The sequence below is a fragment of the Lepidochelys kempii genome, chromosome 6 (genome assembly GCF_965140285.1).
Source record: "Lepidochelys kempii isolate rLepKem1 chromosome 6, rLepKem1.hap1, whole genome shotgun sequence".
Classification (NCBI taxonomy): domain Eukaryota; kingdom Metazoa; phylum Chordata; order Testudines; family Cheloniidae; genus Lepidochelys; species Lepidochelys kempii.
This window is the reverse complement of record NC_136385.1, coordinates 56,083,896-56,104,515: the sequence shown is the minus strand read 5'-3', so window position 1 is coordinate 56,104,515 and position 20,620 is coordinate 56,083,896. Positions and strand designations below refer to the sequence as shown.

Genomic DNA, 20,620 nt, shown 5'->3' with positions numbered 1-20,620 from the left:
AGTCCAGATTTTCAAAAGTGCCCAGGCACACTTATTTGCATAGTTGGTGAGCACCCACAACTCTAGCTGGAGTCAATGGGAGTGGCAGATGCTCTGCATTTGAGAAAAAGAGGTGCAAAGTATATCCAATTAACCCCCCTTCCTCTCCCCATATTACTATTTTAAAATAATCTTTGAAACCTCCTTTGCTTTCCCCAAAACAGCACCCCTTATATTAGAACAATCTTATGCTCACAGTCAAGCTGTGAAATTTCTCCTCCCAAAGTGTAGGGATGACTCCGCTTTATGCTAATGTGGTTTCTGCCAGCATGCCCACAGGACAATACATCTCCGTCTGATATGAAAGCTTCTGTCATGCTCAGCATGTAAGATAAAAAGAAGGTGTCTGTTTCATGTAATTGCTCCTTTACGGTTATTTTTGGGGCAAAATTGTGAGGAAAGACTAGCACAGATGGTCAGTATCCTTTCAGGTTACTTTGATAGCACTTCATGTCCTTTACAGAAGGTGGAAAAATGAATAAACCAAATAATACTGCTATCATCCAGCTGCCTTTTGTTTTCACGCCACCTTGAAAAATAGTAAGAACCATAATGGCATGCTGAGTATGTCTGGCAATAAACAAGGCCCTGAAATGCTGAAAACCACAAGTCAACTTGGCTATTGACTATGGTACAGAAGCCAAATAGCAAAAAAGATGGGTTTGTCCATTATATTCCACAGAACTTCTTATTAGTACATATAATAATGTAATTATTGCTATGGATAATAATATTGACTATAGCACTCTTACTCTGAGTGACTTGACAGACTCTGGCCCTGAACCTTGACTGAGGCCAAGGAGGCTATGGCATTGGAGAGGAAGGTGCGTCCAGGGTTAAACTGCTGGGGTCTGAGGGCTTAAAAGACCCAAATTCAATTCTGTGCTCTGCCAAAAGCTTCTTGTATGACCTTGGGTGAATCACTTAGTCTTTCTGTGGCTCACTTCTATAAAATATGGATAACAATATTGCCTACCTCACAGGGAAGTTATGAGAATAAATACATTTAAGACTGAGACTTTCACATATTATAGTTATGGGGGATGTCTACACAACAAGCATCAGCCCATGTCAGAGAGTCTGACCTCTAGCCCAAGCCCAAATGTCTACACAGCTATTATTAGTGCCAGAGCACAAGCCCAGGACTTCAGATGCCAGACTCTGAGACTCGCTGCTGTGGGCTTCTGTTTGCTGTATAGAGGTGCTCATGGTGGCCAAGACAAACACAGAGCATAATCCAGGCAACTAGGGATCATGCAAAGTTTAGGCACTAGCTTGATCCTAGATTAGCTGTGCACTAGACCGGTCTGCCAGTATAAATTAATGCAACTTTGAGGATGCCTTATTTTGTACTGGCTGTCAAAGACCCCAGTGGGTTTTTATAGCAACAGAAGAACCCAGGGATATGGGGAATGGCCTGGTATTGCCTCAAAAGTTGTGATCCTCCCATAGTCATTTGGGTTCAGGGCCAATTTGTTGGTATTGAGCTGTGCAAAATGGCCAGACCATAGCAAGGAGCAGGACCTCAACTATTTCTGCTGGGCACAGTAAAACAAATTCCATATTCCACTCAACTACAGAACAAGGTTTAGGAAGGGAAGTGAATAACGTCTCCAGCTGAAAAAAAAAATGAAGGGAAGGGAGAGAATATAGGTTATCAAAATATATCCATCAATTCTAGAAACCGGTGAGGACATTAGTTGCTATGCTTTGCCAAAGGCACTGTGGAATTTGATAAAAACTACTAATTGTCAGGATTTAGGTTTTACAGCTTGTCCAAAGAACAAATGTGGAAAAAACCTGGAGGACGAACTATGTAGCTTTTTATATTTATGTGAAATGTATACATTATATTGTGCTACATTCCAACAGTGCATTCACAAAGACATAGACAACCCCGATATTTTTTACATTAATTTGTATAGCATATATCCTCTCCAATGTGAGACTTAGACAAGTTGTCTTTTGTTTGTCTGTCTGTTTTTGTTTGTTTTTTGTTTTAAATTTAATAGAAATCAGCTGATATGTTGGGTTTGACAGCAGTATGATGGTCCGTGATCAAGTTCAGATTTCCAAAACGGGACAAAAAGAAAATAAATAGACTTATTCACCAAATCTCTCCAGTGATGCTCTCCCTAACATCTGTAGGTGGCATCATACTACCTTTCTCACAGAAACCACCAAGAACTAAATGGGCCATGGATACTGAAAGATCTTTTCACTCTCTAAATGTCATACATGTAATGCAGGGTTGAGGCATAACAGAAGCTCACTATATGGTTAACCATGTTGTACCTGTTCATTTCACCAAATTTATTATTACTATTAGTCTGCTTAGTATTATTTTTTTCAGTTTTATTGTTTTTATTTGTGTAGCACCAGTGCAGTTCTAGACACTTTGCACTCTTTTATGAAGACCAAGTCCCTGTCCTGAGGGTCTTTCACTCAAAATCCTATCTTTTTAAGAGCATTAAATGCATTTTAAAACACAACTAGAGCTGACCAGGAAATGTTTTTTTCTGTCACATGAAAAGTATTGAGATTTCAGTTTTATTCACTATTCCACACTGGGACGAAACCAAGCCCTTTCAGAATTTTTTGTGAAGAAAACAGAGAGAGAGAGAGAGAGAGAGACCTACCATAGATTAGTCAAAAGCTACTAGGGCTCTCACCTGGGATGTTGAGACCCAGTTTCAAGTCTCTTCTTTGCCTGATTTGAAGTAGGGACTTGAAACCAGGTCTTCTGTATCCCAGATGTGGGTCCTAACTATAAAGGCTACAAAGTCAGTGTCTCTTGCCTAATGAATGTTTAATTAATTATACAAAGTGGATCAACTCCAAGAGGAGACACGGAGAGAGACTGACTGCACAGCCTCTTGGCTGGGGTACTCACCAGGGATACGAGAGACCAGGATTCAAGTGCCTGCTCCAAGTCTGACAAAGCAACAACTTGAACCTGAATCTTCTTTGTCCCCACTGAGCACCCCGACCACCAGGCTCTTCTGGAGTGAGTCTGTAACAAAAGATATTTTTAACAAAAACCAATTGTTGAAAAATTCCCAACCAGCTCTAAGTCTACTCATGATGAAAGAGAGCCTGCTGTCAGATCACCAAGTCAGCAAGTTTTCTAGGTTTATCACAGTGAATTGAGTATTATGTGGAGTGTCACACAGAGCAGTAATATTACCATGAAGATGTGAAGTTTTTTTTTACGAGACCAGGTCATCTAAATCTGATTTCAGCTTGGCTGCCATCTTCATATTTGCCAAAAAAACCCAAGTCCAATTAGCAATGACTGAATGGAAGCAGAAATTATTTTTACTTCATATCTTGGATTTCAGGAGAAAGACTCTAAATATTCAGTGTTTGCAGACATATTGAAATATATGACATGACTCGCGAAAAAATACATGGCAGATGAGGAGAGAGGTGTGCGCTGCGGGGCTTCTGCTTGTCTGGTTGCCAAGCGTATCCAGTTGCAATTCACTTGAAGTGAAGTTATGTTACCTGTGTCAGTGCTTGATGCTGCTGCTGTATTTGGAAGGACAAATTACAGAATATTTCCTTATCAAGGGATTATTAGTGGTTCATTAAAGGACCGGTCTGCCAAATAAGGAACAGAGAGTGACAGACATTTACTGAAACATTTGTGAACATGGGGGGTTGCAGGTTTGTAGCTTAGCCACTTAGAAACAAAGAGGGAGTGGGAACCATGTGTCACAAAAATGAGAGCATCACTCCCCACTCCTTAAAACCTTTACTTAGAAAGAGTAGCAGGGACCTTGGGAGTCTTACATTAGCACCACCACGCCCAGAAACTTTGGATCCTCCACCATCCCCGTGAGCTTCTCAAATCTGTCTCATCAAAGTGAAGTTCAGCGTGCATCTAACATGATAAAATAAATTCTCTTTGATAACTATTGCAGAAACATGAGGAGACAGAGCCTTAGTACATTGTAGCTTATTGTTTTGACAGTAGAGCCAGGATACCTATCCTGAAGTAATAGAAAATACTATGGCATAGCAGGAAATTCCCTGTCCTCTTTCAGTAAAGCATATCCAACAAACTTTAAATACATGCTCTACATTCTGTGTCAGGATTCATATTTGTTTGTTATTACAATTAACATAGCCTCCGAGGGGTTTTCAGTGCTTTACTGATCAATAGGCAAGAACTTGTGATGTGGGTCAAACTAAGCTAGACCCAACCAAAAGAGGGGACATGTAGGCTGTGAGGAGCAATTATAGACTTTGAGTAAATCCTGGCTGTGAAAAGTCCAACTTTTGAATCTTGGGGGGGGAATTTCAGAAGTACCTAAGTTACGTAGAAGTTTAAGTTGTTTTCAGAAGTGACTTAGGCCCAGAGTTACATAAATATTGAGAGGCCTAAAGATGCACATAGGTTCCTAGTAGGGTTTGCAAAAACATCAGTTAAGCACCTAACTCCCATTGACTTGCAATGGGAGTTAGGTGCCTAACCGTCTTTGGAGCTTTTGTTTATCCCACTAAGTGCCTATTTGCATCTTTAGATGCCTAAATAATTTGTAAATCTGGCCCTTAGTCACTTAGTTCAGCCCAAGTCTTACTGAAAATCAATGGGTCTTAGGCTCCTAAGTGTCTACGTCAGTTTTGAAAATAGGATGCATGCTCCTAAGTCACTTAAACAGTTTTGAAATGTTTATCCCTTGTCTGCAAGAAGTCCTTTGGCTTGAGCTCTGGGTGTAGGCAGTCCTGTTTCCTTAGGTTATTGGAACTCTAAACCTTCGAAGATTGTTCTTAACCTTAATTGTCATGGCTTGTAAAGACCTAAATTTTTAATACATTTTCACCAAAGATAGAGTCCTGCGGACAATTCCCATGCGATACTGAAGATTTACTTTACTGCATTCATCAAAGGATTGCTTAGAAGAACATGATAATGATTGTTCTCTTTTTATTCTCAGGGGGTTTTTTTTCCCCAAAAGAGAAAATAGACTATATTAATTAGGATTGAATGTTTTAATGTTCAGACTGTTCAATGTACTCAAAAATACATTTCTTTCTGATTTAAAGTCAAAACCATGATTTGAACTCTTATTCCCATTTCAATCAAGTTGAAGTGCAAGAAGTTTACCCCTGGCAAATATAGAGTTTAGCATTCGGAGTGTCTTCTATTGTTGCTACCTAACTCTTAAAGTCAGCTAAATGAATGCAGGATTTTTTTTTAATTTGCATTATAGTAATACCTAGGGGCCTCAATTAAAGATCAGGGACTCCTTGTGCTACACACTATACAAACAAGTAATAGAAAATGAGTCCCTGCATCAGAGAGTTCATAAACCAGGTTTATGGCAAGATGCACCAGAACAGACAAACTTCAGGTTAGGGGTGGGAGGACAAAGTTATGGTACAATGCAGATGTTTCATGTAAAAAGCAGTATTCTCAATTCTCAACCTGCCTGAGCATTGTTCGCTATGTAGCTAAGGAATGTAAAGAAACTGGAGAGTGCTGCTCTGAATTGGGTGAAGTGTAGTGATGGCATTAACTGTTGTAGGGGAAACAAAGACTTGTGAGTTCAAGACTTGGGCACGATCTTGATCTGTTTTGCTTTAAAATGTATTTATTTCCAGTATTTAAAAAGACACTATTGTCTTTATGTCAGTCAGTAGTTACAGTTAAGTGATTTTACACTTGTCTCCAAGTTTTCTGGACAAATTTTGTGGTTTTACAGCCACATTCTCCTGTCTTTCTTTTCCCTGTAAAAAAATCCATATAAACAAGGGGGAAACTCACCAACCGACTGACATATGGGTGGTAGGGGGGGAAGGGAAGTGAAACTGACAACACAAAAAAGTGCTATCAAATATGTAAATTAAACAAGCTGAAAAGGAAAGCAAATTGTCTTTTTTTTTTAAATGCCTTAGTCTAAATAATTTTAGGTTTACTAATAATAGTTGCACAGAGATGTGATTTTTAATCTGGTGTCCTTTTAAAGGTGATTACAAAGTTTGCAAAATAAAGTACAATGAAATATAAATAATTTTATAAATAAATAAAATGAAATAATTTTATTGCAAGATTGCAGAGGGAACTTTACCTAGATATTTTATTTGTATAATCTATTATTGCTTAATTCTGGAAAATGCTGAGTACCCTCAACTCCCAGTCCCTCAGAGTATTTTCTAGTTTATATTTTCAAGCAGTTTTTCAAACAACTTTCCAGTGTTGGGGTTTTTTGATTGTTTATTTTCTTTGTCTCTGTTCAAACAATGTAAAAGGGAAAGAACCCACCTTCCTGTGTACCATCATTGCATCCAGATCCTTTTAGTCATTTGGTATGGTGGCGTATTTGTGAGCTTTCTAGCTATTCTACAAAGTCTTCCTTTTCTGATCAAAGATGGGTTACCTGATTAGAGGTCTAAGTAATAGAAGGTGATGGCAACCGTTAGCTTGTTTGGCTCTAATGAGGTAGGTAGAAAGGTGACTCTGACCGGGGGACATTCTTAACTTTTCCTCCTTTTATATTTTTATTTAATGGTTTGACATTCTATGATAATTATCATTGTTTCTGCCCAGTTTTTTCCATCTGAAATAGTTCTCACACAGATCAGTGCATCTTAGTATCCATTTTTTTTAAATGCAGTAGCAATGTTAGACAGTGACAGCTGGAAATCTTAATTGGTCTGATAACAGAAAACGTAATGACTATTCATAGAGTCATTTATTCTTTCTGACCTTGCCATTCAATCAAAAGTTAAATGCTCATTTTTATTTGGGAATATTAAGGATGCTGAGAGACGGAGATGGAAAAATCACTCTTGTGAAAAAGACATTGTTAAAAGGGCCAAATAAAAAATTGAGCCTCATTTATGGCCTGGAGGAGCCACCTCTCAGGGACCTCACAACCATTTCAGTGATAGCCCTGCCTTCTGACACTGCCCATAAGAACATAAGGATGGCCATACTGGGTCAGACCAAAGGTCCATCCAGTCCAGTATCCTGTCTACTGACAGTGGCCAATGCCAGGTGCCCTAGAGGCACGAACCTAACAGGTAATGATCAAGCGATCTCTCGCCTGCCATCCATCTCCACCCGCTGACAAACAGAGGCTAGGAACACCATTCCTTACCCATCCTGGCTAATAGACATTAATTAACTTAACCTCCATAAATGTATCCAGTTCTCTTTTAAACCCTGTTATAGTCTTAGCCTTCACAACCTCCTCAGGCAAGAAGTTCCACAGGTTGACTGTGCGCTGAGTGAAGAAGAGCTTCCTTTTATTTGTTTTAAACCTGCTGCCCATTAATTTCATTTGGTGGCCCCTAGTTCTTATATTATGGGAACTAGTAAATAACTTTTCCTTATTCACTTTCTCCACAACACTCATGATTTTATATACCTCTATCATATGCCCCTTAGTCTTTTCTTTTCCTAGTCTCTTTAATTTCTCCTCATATAGAACCTGTTCCAAACCCCTAATCAATTTAGTTGCCCTTTTCTGAACCTTTTCTAATGCCAGTCAATCTTTTCTGAGATGAGGGGACCACATCTGTATGCAGTATTCAAGATGTGGGCATACCATGGGTTTATATAAGGGCAATAAGATATTCTCCATCCCTTTTTTAATTATTCCTAACATCCTGTGTGCTGTTTTGACTGCCGCTGCATGCTGCATGGACGTCTTCGGAGAACTATCCATGATAACTTCAAGATCTTTCTCTGATTAGTTGTAGCTAAATTAGCCCCCATCATATTTTATGTATAGTTGGGGTTATTTTTTCCATTGTGCATAACTTTACATTTATCCACATTAAATTTCATTTGCCATTTTGTTGCCCAATCACTTAGTTTTATGAGATCTTTTTGAAGTTCTTCACAGTCTGCTTTCGTCTTAACTATCTTGAGCAGTTTAGTATCATCTGCAAACTTTGCCACCGCACTGTTTACCCCTTTCTCCAGATCATTTATGAATAAGTTGAATAGGATTGGTCCTAGAACTGACCCTTGGGGAACACCACTCGTTACCCCTCTCCATTCTGAAAATTTACCATTTATTCCTACCTTTTGTTCCCTGTATTTTAACCAGTTCTCAATCCATGAAAGGATCTTCCCTCTTATCCCATGACAACTTAATTTACGTAAGAGCCTTTGGTGAGGGACCTTGTCAAAGGCTTCTGGAAATGTAAGTACACTATGTCCACTAGATCCCCCTTGACATGTTTGTTGATCCCCTCAAAGAACTCTAATAGATTAGTAAGACATGATCTCCCTTTACAGAAACCATGTTGACTTTCGTGCAACAATTTAAGTTCTTCTATGTGTCTGACAATTTTATTCTTTACTATTGTTTCATCTAATTTGCCTGATACTGATGTTAGATTTACTGGTCTGTAATTGCTGGGATCACCTCTAGAGCCCTTCTTAAATATTGGCGTTATATTAACTATCTTCCAGTCATTGGGTACAGTAGCTGATTTAAAGGACAGGTTACAAACCAAAGTTGATAGTTCCGCAATTTCACATTTGAATTCTTTCAGAACTCTTTGGTGAATGCCATCTGGTCCTGGTGACTTGTTACTGTTAACTTTCTCAATTCCCAAACCACCTCTAATGACACTTCAGTCTGTGACAATTACTCAGATTTGTCACCTACAAAAGACGGCTCAGGTTTGGCAATTTCCCTAACATCCTCAGCTGTGAAGACTGAAGCAAAGAATTCCTTTAGTTTCTCTGCGATGACTTTATCATCTTTAAGTGCTCCTTTTGTATCTCAATCGTCCAGGGGCCCGACTGGTTGTTTAGCAGGCTTTCTGCTTTTGATGTACTTAAAAATTTGTTATTACGTTTTGAGTTTTTGGCTAGCTGTTCTTCAAACTCCTTTTTGGCATTTCTTATTACATTTAATTTGGCAGTGTTTATGCTCCTTTCTATTTACCTGACTATGATTTGACTTCCACTTTTTAAAAGATGCCTTTTTATCTCTGACTGCTTCTTTTACATGGTTGTTAAGCCATGGTGGCTCTTTTTTAGTCCTTTTACTGTGTTTTTTAATTTGGGGTATACATTTAACTTGAGCCTCTATTATGGTGTCTTTGAAAAGTATCCATGCAGCGTGCAGTGATTTCACTCTAGTCACTGTACCTTTTAATTTCTGTTTAACTAATCTTCTCATTTTTGCATAGTTCCCCTTTCTGAAATTAAATGCCATAGTGTTGGGCTGTTGAGGTATTCTTCCTACCACAGGAATGTTAAATGTTGTTATATTATGGTCACTATTTCCAAGCGGTCCTGTTATAGTTACCCCTTGAACCATAAGAGTGCTGGATGTCTTGTGGATTCTTGCTAAGATGCAACTGGATTAAAACCATCAACTGATTTAATAAAAAAACCCATAAACATAAGAATGACCATACTGGGTCAGACCAGTGGTCCATCTAGCCGAATATCCTGTCTTCCGACAGTGACCAATGCCAGGTACTTCAGAGGGAATGAACAGAACAGGCAATCATGTCATCCAGCCCCTGTTGTCCACTCCTAGCTTCTAGCAATCAGTTGCTAGGGACACCTAGAGCATGGGGTTGTAGCCCTGACCATCTTGGCTAATAGCCATTTATGGACCTATCCTCAATAAACTTATCTAGTTCTTTTTTAACCCTGTTATAGTTTTGGCCCTCACAACATCACCTGGCAATGAGTTCCACAGGTTGTCTGTGCTTTGTGTGAAGAAGTACTTCTTTTTGTTTCTTTAACACCTGCTGCCTCATTATTAATTTCATTGGGTGACCTCTGGTTCTTTTGTTATGGGAAGGAGTAAATAACACTTCCTTATTAACTTTCTCCAGACCAATCATGATTTTATAGATCTCTATCATATACCCTCTTAGTCATCTCTTTTCCAAGCTGAAAAGTCCCAGTCTTTTTAATCTCTTCTCATACAGAAGCTGTTCCATAACCTTAATCATTTTGTTGCCCTTCTGTGTACCATTTCCAATTATAATATATATATTTTTTGAGATGGGGTGATCAGAATTATATGCAGCGCTCAAGGTATGGGTGTACCATGGACTTATATAGTGGCATTATGATGGTTTTCGTCTTCTTATTTATCCCTTTCCTAATAGTTCCTAACATTTTGTTTGCTTTTTTTTATTGCCACTGCACATTTTCAAAAAAATTATCCACAATGACTCCCAGCTCTCTTTCTTGAAGGATGACAGCTAATTTAGACTGTTTCATTTTGAATATATAGTCGGGATTATGTTTTCCAATGTGCATTACTTTGCATTTATCAGCATTGAATTTCATCTGCCATTTTGTTGCCCACTCACCCAGTTTTGTGAGCTCCTTTTGCAACTCTTCGCAGTCAGCTTTGGACTTAACTTATCTTGATTAATTTTGTATCATCTGCAAATTTTGTCACCTCACTATTTATCCCTTTTCCAGATTGTTAATTAATATGTTGAATACTGGTCCCAATACAGATCCCTGGGGAACACCACTATTTACCTCTCTCCATTCTGAAAACTGACCATTTATTCCTATCCTTTGTTTTCGGTCTTCTAACCAGTTACTGATTCATAAGAGGACCTCCCCTTTTATCCCATAATTGCTTAGTTTGCTTAAGAGCCTTTGGTGTGGGACTTTGTTCAAGTGCACTATATACACTGGATCACTCTTGCCCACATGCTTGTTAATAACCTTAAAGAATTCTAATAGATTGCTGAGGCATGATTTCCCTTTACAAAAACAGTGTTGACTCTTCCCCAACATATAATGTTCATCTATGTTTCTGATAATTCTGTTCTTTACTATAGTTTCAACTGATTTGCCTGGTACTTATGCTAGGCTTACTGGACTGTAATTTCTAGGATTGCTCCTGGAGCCTTTTTTAAAAAAAAATGGTGTCACATTAGTTATCCTCCAGTTATCTGAAATAGAAATAGGTTATGATATGTGATAGGTTACATACAAAATATGATAGGTTACATACTCCAGTTAGTATTTCTGCAATTTCATATTTGAGTTTGTTCAGAAATCTTGGATGAATACCATCTGGTTCTGGTGACTTATTACTGTTTATTTATTTGTTCCAAAACCACCTCTATTGACATATCAATCTGAGACAGTTCCTCAGATTAATCAGTTTATGTCCTGAAACATGAGTTAAAAATATAAGAATGGCCATTTTGGGTCAGATCTATTGTCCATCTAGCCGAGTATCCAGTCTTCCAACAGTGGCCAGAAGACCCTTATCACTATCTTCATTAGTATTGCTATAGGCATATGAAAAGTCTTTAAATTATCTGTTTCTTTTAAACATTCCATTCAGAAGCCTTGTTTGGTAGATCTGTTTCAGGAGACTGAATTCTGCAGGGCAACTACAAATTGTGTCTCTAAATATAGCCTGTTTATTGTTGCTATACTTACAGATTTTGCAATGAAATTAAACAAAAACAAAACAAACATGCAGTGACTATTTTTGATTATATTCCCAATGTTAAATCAATCTCTAAGGATCTGGGTACTGCTGACCAGTAGCAGCATTTCATGCCTTATCTGAATTTCTTTGGGCACTACTATGTAGATGCATTCCAGTAGTGAAGAGAACCAATTCTTGTGTGTATTTATGCTGGTGTGTGTATTAATTTATGTAGGTGTATGTACAGTAAGTGTAGTGCAGGCTTTCACCTCATCCATTACTCTTTCTCTGGGTAAAAGATCCTATCTTCCACACCATCAATATTCATGTCATTGATTCTCTTGATCAAACACTGTCCTCTGCATCAGTGGAGCTGGTTTTATTAGTGGAAGGTACAGGTCTTGTTTTGTGTTGGAATTTTCACAACTGTCCGTGTTTGCTCATTTGCCAAAGGAAAGTCAGAGAGAGAGTGGGAGAAAAAAATTAGTGAGTCACCCATTAGATATTAACATGGAATATATAAGTGTTGCTATTTGGTGCTAAGGATGGGAGTTGCTCTGTTTGGAATCTAAGCTGAGATACAAAATGAAAATATATTGGACTCTGTGGAGGGCAAACCCTTGGCAAAAGCATCCCATGCTCTTTAGTACTGTTGACAAGCTTGGAAGCATAGCTTTCATTAATTCAGCCTGTGCAAGGCACTTTCCTTTTAACTCGCCTAATTGAGCTGTTGCCTACAGCTTCCTGAGTGAGCCTTGGCTACAGAAACCTGGAGGACAAACACATGTTGACTTGGATTAGAAGGGGCTCCGCTAAGTAGTAAAGTCTGATCTAGTTTTGACAGATGCATTAGTATACTCAGTTGTAACAATTTCTTTACCTGCAAGAAGGGTTTGTTGCACTCTGGATAACTTTTGTTGGAAATGGTGTATTTTTGATTATTTGGCAATCTGTTTTTCATTCAGGCTTCTGGAGCTATAAAAAGACAACACATTGTTTTCTTATACACCAGGCCTAATCTCGCAAGCAATATAAGCCCAAGCCTGAACAATTCTTGGATGGGAGATTTCCAGGGAACCCAGGTTGTTAGAAGATATGGTAATGGTGATGTCATAGGTAACATTTTTCCTTTTGAATCTGTATGAACCAACTCACCAACATATTGGTAGAGGGTGATGTGCGGCTGGAAATGAAGACAGAGACGGTCTTGACAACTTGTGGTCATTACAGATCCACTGGTGCTATATGGTGCTATATGATGCCTTAGTGTACTGGCCAAATTTGAACTGGCTAATTACATTCCGCTGCTCTAAATTGCCGTGCTCTTTCCACTATATATAGTGAGCCTGATTCTCTGTTGCCCTGCACTTCGTGTAGTCATTTACACAGTGCAAAGCGAATGTGGAAATGCTACCAAATCAGAAGCGTAGTGTTTTATCATTGCATTGGTGTAAGTGACTGCATTAGGTGCAGGGTAATGAAGAATCAGACCCACATTTTCTATCCTAAGTGCTGTCTGATGTGAAGTGTTAAACAGTTTCCATGTTCTCCCCCAGAGGCAGCTGAAACAACTCCTGAAAATCTAATGAGCTGAAGTGTGGCTACACATGTGCAGATGCTCCAGCGGGGGAAAGGATACAGATGGCTTCTTTTCCCCACATATAGGATGCCCATACATGAGGCAGCCAATATACTGTCTTATAGCATCTCTGAGTTGCAAGGCATCTCCAGAGGAGTAGAGAGTGCATGCTACAGCCTCCTAAGGAGTGGTACACTAATATGCTTCCTCTATGTGCTGAACAGCTATTGGAGGTTCTCTGAGCTACAATGAATCCCATCGTTCTCTCAAAAGATGGTGTAGTTTCACCTCCAATATGGGCCTTTGCCTAATAGGATGATTAGGGCTTAAAGGTTTATTAGAGAGCAATAGTTTGTCTCCAGTGTTCCCTAACATATTCTCCCTGCACAGTCAAAATATCTCTGACTCCTTCAGTTCACTCTCTACATTCTGTCTTATGCACCTCCGGCTGTGAAAGAGAATGTGGCCCGTGGTTTGAAACACACTTCGAAATCCTTCGGGAAGCAAAGAGCTATATAATTGTGAGATGTCATTATTATTACAGTATGTCAACTCATTTTCCTGTGCAGATGAGTTTCTTTGTTTTACACTTGCTCCTAAAAAGGCTGAACAAAATCTATTTCCTGAAATCCAAGGGAATAGCTAATTCTCTAGCGGAGCAGAAAGAAGAACCTTTCACTGACTCTCCTGTCTGAAAAGCATCACTGATGTGCAGTGGGGGGGAACAAGTAGTAAATTTAATTAATAATGGATTTTTGCACCTCTCAGCTTCCAAAATAGAATGTTTCTCCCATTTTATAGGGTTTTATTTTATTAGCCACAAAAAGAGAAATAATGGTTCATTTAACTATGTCAAAGACAATCTAAACTCTCTGCTATTTACTTTCCTTTGTATAAATTTTAATGCGTTTTTAATTCCACCCCACTGGTTGGTAAACCAACCATTGAAGTTATTGTTGCCCTGTAATGTATTTCAGTCATTTCTAATAAACCTGGACTTTAAGATGATGTATTATTATCTCTGTAAGCTATGAAAATGTATCCACTGCCTGCACTGGATTAGGAGCTTCAGCCCTTTCATTACTTAGAGTAGATTTTAGTGAAACTGAACCAAACAAAAATGACCAAGTGTAATACAGTCAGTTTTTAACTTTGCAGCTTTCTTTGATGGAGGAACACAATTCTATCTGATTCAGTCACGCTATAAAATAGTGCAGTCCTAAAATATAGGTTTTGTGGAGTAACAGAATAAAAGGCAATGGGGTTATATAATCTAATATCAATACTTTTTTCATATTTTTTTTTATTTCAAAGATTTTTTTTTCTATTTGAACTTTACCCCTCCAGCAGTTTGTAGTCTCTTTCTCCTTGACTTAGTGGGGTTTTTTTTCCCCCTGGTAGTGCTCAAATATCCTTTGTGACTAAAATCAGAGAAGGAATCCTACACCTTAAATCTGAACTTTAATAATTGGAAAAGTGTAGAAAGTAAAAATAATCAAATAAAATTACAAAGTTCTACACTAAAATATGTTATCACGAGATGCACAATTTTTCTGTGGAGATAATCTTCCCTGATTGGCACTTGTACCATAACCATAATTCACTCAGTTCTTAATTTCCTGAAACCATATTAGAATTATTTATTACTATTGTTGGTTTGTTTGTTTTTGTCAGGGCTTTGGAGCTGTGCTCCGGTTCCACTCCAGCTCCAGGCAAAAACCTGCAGCTCCACAGCTCTGGGCTCCACTCCAAAGCCCTGGTTTTTGTGTTTACTACAGTAATGCCTAGGAACCATTGGAGAATGGGTCCCCATTGTGCTAGTCACTACACAAATGGAGAATAGTAGCTACTCCAGTCCTTGCTGCTGCAATTCACAGCTTCCTAAGAGTTTCCTCTGTTTCTTTTACAACATGCTTGCATCTAGAATCTTCCAGTTCCTGAAACTGGCAGCTTTTTGTATCTCCAAACACGTATTATAATCTCTGTGTGTAAATAATTGGCTACTCAGCTGGTGCTTTTGACTGGCAGCTCGACAATTTTCTTTCAAGAAATCTTTCTCAATTCATCCTGAGTTTCCCTCACTTTCAGATTGCTCAGGTGCATTAGCAAGGTAATGTGGACAAGCTTATGCAGACATTGTTCCTGCTGTTAGTCTTTCACTTTCCACCAGCACTAAGTATATCTTATCAGGGAAGTTCTGTCTTAAAAGAACTAAAGGGTTCATTTATTCAGGACTTTGAAATGCCTTTGACCATAATTTCTAGAGATGAGCTATTCAAGTAGATAAGTGATTTCTTATGAAATTTCCCTTAAACCTTTGTTATAACTCTTTCTGTCTGTATATGGCAAAATACATACATTTGTATTAAGCAGCTGCTCTGTCTGACCTGTTTACTGGAATCTGCCTAATTCAAAGTTTTCATCATTCAAATTTGTATTGCAATTCAGTGGAGCAGCTACTTATAAGAGGACTTTCCCTCCATCCTCTTCTCCCCAAGCTAAGTTAAGGTACACCAAGGGACCATCCTATGAACAGCTAGCCCAGGCTAAGATGGGTGGGTGTGTGCAAACACTTCCTTTTTAGGGTACCACTCCCATATTAAGCTGAGTTGTATGCTCTTTTTGCTGGAAGATATGGGCATCATATGGGGAGTTGAAGGCTATGGCAACCAACTCTGTTTCTTTTTTTGTTGTGAAACAAATAACTTCACCTCTCTGGGACTCAGTTTACATTTGTCTGTTTTTTAAAAGGTAGGTAATGACAGTGTCAGAGTGGTGCTGTGAGGATTATTTTATATTAATTGCACTAACAATATTCTGGATGCTGTTCAAATACAAGTTGAAACACATCCCCTGCTCTGAGTAGCTCACAACCTAAAAAAGATTAATTAGTTAATGTTTAAAAAGCATGTTGGAGTGCTAACTATTATGATTCATTCAAATGACTACCAAATACCATTTCATGATATTCCACAATTACTACTCTGTATTTTACAGATCACTGGTGGAAGGAACCTGGCACGCATTTTATTGATACCTGTCAGCTACAGTCAGCTGGCTTTTCATAACACTAATAAAAAGTAAATGACTGGCTATTTATTTTCTATTGCAAACCACAAACCTCATGAATGGTTATGGACTATTTTGATTCTAATCTTTACTGTACTGCTAATACAGTTAAGATCTCCTTGTTCATGACCTGAGATGTTGTTTCCGCTATCAGATTGCAGTTGGGATGGAAAATCGGCATTTCTGCTTCCCAGATTCATGTCAAGTATACATCCTCAGATTTGTGACATACATTTCCATTTGCTGAATTTGTTCAGGATGAGACCTGAAAATCTCTGAGATGGTGGGGGCAGATAATAAAAAGTATGTAATAAGTGGATAAGAGCAGCAAGAATGATTAGGGACTGCAGGGAATGATTTATGAGCAAAGATTAAAAGAGCTAAATATATACTGTATAGTTTATCTTAATGATGGATTGAGTTAGGGAGAAGGAATCTAAGGGAAAGACATTATCATCATCTGCATTACACCAAGGGCTGAAATGTGCCAGTTAGTTGCAGCCCTGATTTGGGCCAGTGCTGGGAATAAGACACAGTGCAACATTCCTTGGGAAACCCTAGAGTGTTGTAACCTGCTCTCCTGGCATGCTGGACAAGCTTCATGGGTTGGTGTGGAATTGAGTAGGGACATGATCCCCCATCCTTGACCCTTTTGCGATGATTTGTGTCTCAAGAGGCAAAGAGAGAGAGAGAGAGAGAGCACTTCCTGCCCTCCCCTGAATGCAAGGACTCTGATTGTCCCTGGCTCTTGTATAGGGTATGGAAATAAGGAGCAGTGAGAGGTATTTTGTGCTAACCCTCCCCCCACACCACCATGACCAAAAACACATACACACCCATGCAAGGCTCTGGACAGTCAGGCCCAAAGTACCAGGCAAAACATCTTAACGGTGAGATCTACCATGTTCTGCAATAGTCTCCCTATTGATTGGAACATTAAACACTAGAAAATAAATGGCAGGGAGTAGTCTCATAATGACTCAGAGATGGACTGAATTATTTATTTGGTCCTTTCTAAAGTTAGAAGTGGATCCTGGGATCTGAGCCCCATAGAACATAAGGGAATTTAGGACCCAAATCTGGATCCAGACTGTGTGTGTAGCGCATATATTCACAATAAACTGGAGCCTCAGATACAGACACCCTGAAACTTAATCTGAACTTCTGAGCTCCAGCCCTTCCCCACGTCTGACATCTGTAATCCTGTGAACAGTTGCCACTGCTATAGCACCATTCCTCTGAGCATCTTAAAGAAGGTGACTAACCTTAATGAGTTAAACTTCACAACACATGTGAATAAAATATCTCAGACTTGCAGATAGCTGAAATGTGGCATAAGTGATATACCTCAGGCCTGCAGATCAATTCAGTGGTAACCATGGGATTAAAATCCACTATTGCCAACTGTCATGTCCATACTCTGACCACAAGTAAATACAACTACTGAGCTTCCCTATTTAGCAGATCTTCCACAGTAATTCTAAAAGTTGTTGCAAGTCCATTGCTTCTTTATTTCTGTTGGCAGTATTGTGCATTGCTTCTACTGCTGGATATTGGCTCATCTAACTGAATGTTGATTAGAAACTTACATCTTGCTTTGCAAACATCCATGTTGAATCACAAATTTAACCTGAGACATTGGCTGCAGGAAGTTCATTGCAGCATTTCCTGAAGACTTGACTTTTAATTCTGCATGTTGTGAGCTGCAGGTTTATGTTTTTAATGGTTTTCACTGTTAATGGCTTTCATCTCTGAATCTTAGGCATAATTGTTTCAAATATTAATTGACACCCCCCCACACATACACACACTTTAGAACTCCTGTTGAGCTTCAGCTATAAGCTTAGTTTTTGCAATGACATTTATATTTGGTTTGGGTAATAGGCTGGTCTCTTACATTAAATGAATTCTTTATACTGATTGAATTTGCTTGCTGGATTTGTTTAAATAACTTGTCCATATTTCAAGGTTAAATACCAAAAGTATTGCTGATGATTAATTCTTTCTTTGAATAATGTGCGTAGTTTGATCTGGTACTAGCCATTAAATTAATTTCCACCACTAGTTTAGCCCTGCCTTTTTTTCCCCTTCCCCCTTTTTGTTATGAATCTATGGCACTCCTGCTCATTTTGATAGGAATGAAGCAAACTCAAAAATAAACTAGTCCTCATTAAATTGATGAGTTTTGCAGGCCTCCTTTGATCCAGTATATTGAAATATTACATTCCTGAAGAATGCGTTTAGCTGTAAGAAATTCAGAAATGAATACAGTGCACCCAATCAAAAGAACTTAAATATCTCAAGGGCAACTGGAAATGAAAATCGATAGGCTTTTTCCAGATGATGACAAACAGGAAGATCAATATGACAAGCTTGGGGTTTGCCTCCACTAAAAGCCTAGGTCATATCTCAGGTAGCATATGTCTTTAGAAATCACTGTAGTTTCCTGATTCTGCAAATCTAGATACTTGGAATCATGTAAGATTCCTTCCAGCTTGTTCCGCTTTCTGAGTTTGTTTTTTAGCCTTGACTGAAATTCACATTGGACTCGGGAGTTCATAGCATCAGACAAGCCTAATTGACAATGGCTATTTCTGTCTCCAGAGTGGATGTTTCTGTTTTGAAAGTATCTGTATCAAAGATATACACAAATCATTAGGACAGGTTTCAGAGTAACAGCCGTGTTAGTCTGTATTCGCAAAAAGAAAAGGAGTACTTGTGGCACCTTAGAGACTAAGACTAAAGCTTATGCTCAAATAAATTGGTTAGTCTCTAAGGTGCCACAAGTACTCCTTTTCTTTTTACAAATCATTAGGACACTTAAAAACTCAAGTGGCAGCTGGGATAAATAATCTATTGCAAATGAGCAATGAGGGAATAAATTCATCCCACATCTATCATCTTCAGTGTATATCTTGTGTGACAAAGTTCCTCCTCTGTCTTGGTGGGTCCTACGCTTATTGACGGATTTGCTCGCCTCAGAGGTTCACGGCAGCCCTCAGTTTGGCCACTTTCGTGGCTCAAATCTGCCATTCACTCAGCTAACCTCATCACTGGCCAGCATGGGGAAAAGGAAGAAGAACAATCCCCGCAGTCTCTGCTGATCCACTTAGTGGATCGGGGAACAGGCCGGAGACCTTCCCCTGTGTTGGAACCCACAATACAGGTCAACTCCTCCGGTATCAAGTAGGGAGTTGGGGAGATGGAGGGAACCCAGGCCCGCCCTTTACTCTGGGTTCTAGCCCATGGCCCCGTGGATTGCAGCTGTCTACAGTGGTTCCTGTAACAGCTGTGCGACAGCTACAACTCCCTAGGCTACTTCCCCATGGCCTCCTCCCAACACCTTCTTTATTCTCACCACAGGACTTTCCTCCTGATGTCTGATAATGCTTATACTTCTCAGTCTTCCAGGAGTACGCCTTCTCACACTCAGCTTCTTGCGCCTCTTGCTCCCAGTTCCTCGCATACACACCACAAACTGAAGTGAGCTCCTTTTTAAACCCCAGTGCCCTGATTAGCCTGCCTGTCTTAATTGATTCTAGCAACTTCTTGATTGGCTGCAGGTGTTCTAATCAGCCTGTCTGCCTTAATTGTTTCCAGAAAGTTCCTGGCTGTTCTGGAACCTTCCCTGTTACCTTACCCAGAAAAGGGACCTACTTAACCTGGGGCTAATATAGCTGCCTTCTATCACTCTCCTGTAACCTTCTTATTTATGCACTCCCTATCCGTGGCCCCACAAAGTCACGGGACCTCCGGGTCAACCTCCTCCTTGCCCTGGCTAAAATGGCCATATATAAAACCAGAGTGAGGAGGTTGGCCGATGGAGTCTCCTGTGACTGTGGGGCCTATTTTTGATCCTCCATCCATTCACATATCCGGCAGAGTTCCTCTGGGTGGCGTCCACTGACTCCTTTGACGCCTTTGAGGAGCAGTGGGCGCTGTCCAGGGTTCTCTGCTCAGTGTCCCCATCTGGTTCCCTTTGTTTGACCCTTTGACCACACTCCTGTCCCTGTTATTCCATTAGTTGTCCCCCGTATTTATTTGGTGTTCAGGTCCTGTAGATCCCCCTCTTAGGCTGGGGGGGAATCCTTTAGCTTTGCCCACCCACTTCCCAGATCCCAATAGGATCACTCTCCTGTAGCCATCTGGCATGACCCCATCATACTTGTTACACATACACACACTTTGCCGGGAGTGAGAGAAACAACTAACATTGATCCCTTTCATCTATCTAGGGATATACGTCCAAAATTTGTCAATTACAATATTTCATGTCCTAATGTTACCAGCATCTGCACAACATTTGGATTAATTAAAGCAGCAAAGGTGCCTCCTTGGTAATAATGTATGGTTCTCATCCAGACTCAGAAAACAATATGAATATATTAAGTCCTCTAAACTACTCTCTGGGCAAAGAGATTATCTTGGTTTGGTTTGGTTTTTAAAGGTTTTGCTTTTCCAAGTGTGTTGTGAATTCTCTTTGGTTTGAAAGACCAAATAAATTCTTTCTGTATCTCATGCATCAGATGTGTGG

The 20,620-nt window shown here is 39.4% G+C and overlaps 1 protein-coding gene across 12 annotated transcripts in view; it reads left to right on the top strand.

The window, feature by feature from the left end:
* The window catches only part of LRRC4C (leucine rich repeat containing 4C), an 850,059-nt gene that overhangs the window by 591,269 nt on the left and 238,170 nt on the right, over window positions 1-20,620 (top strand). The window contains exon 5 of one of the 12 annotated variants that reach the window (XM_073348029.2): window positions 8,106-8,201. The exons of the other annotated variants lie outside the window; for them this stretch is intronic. The gene's annotated coding sequence lies outside the window, so the exon portion shown is untranslated. The remainder of the gene's footprint in view (window positions 1-8,105; window positions 8,202-20,620) is intronic. 12 annotated transcript variants of the gene reach the window in all.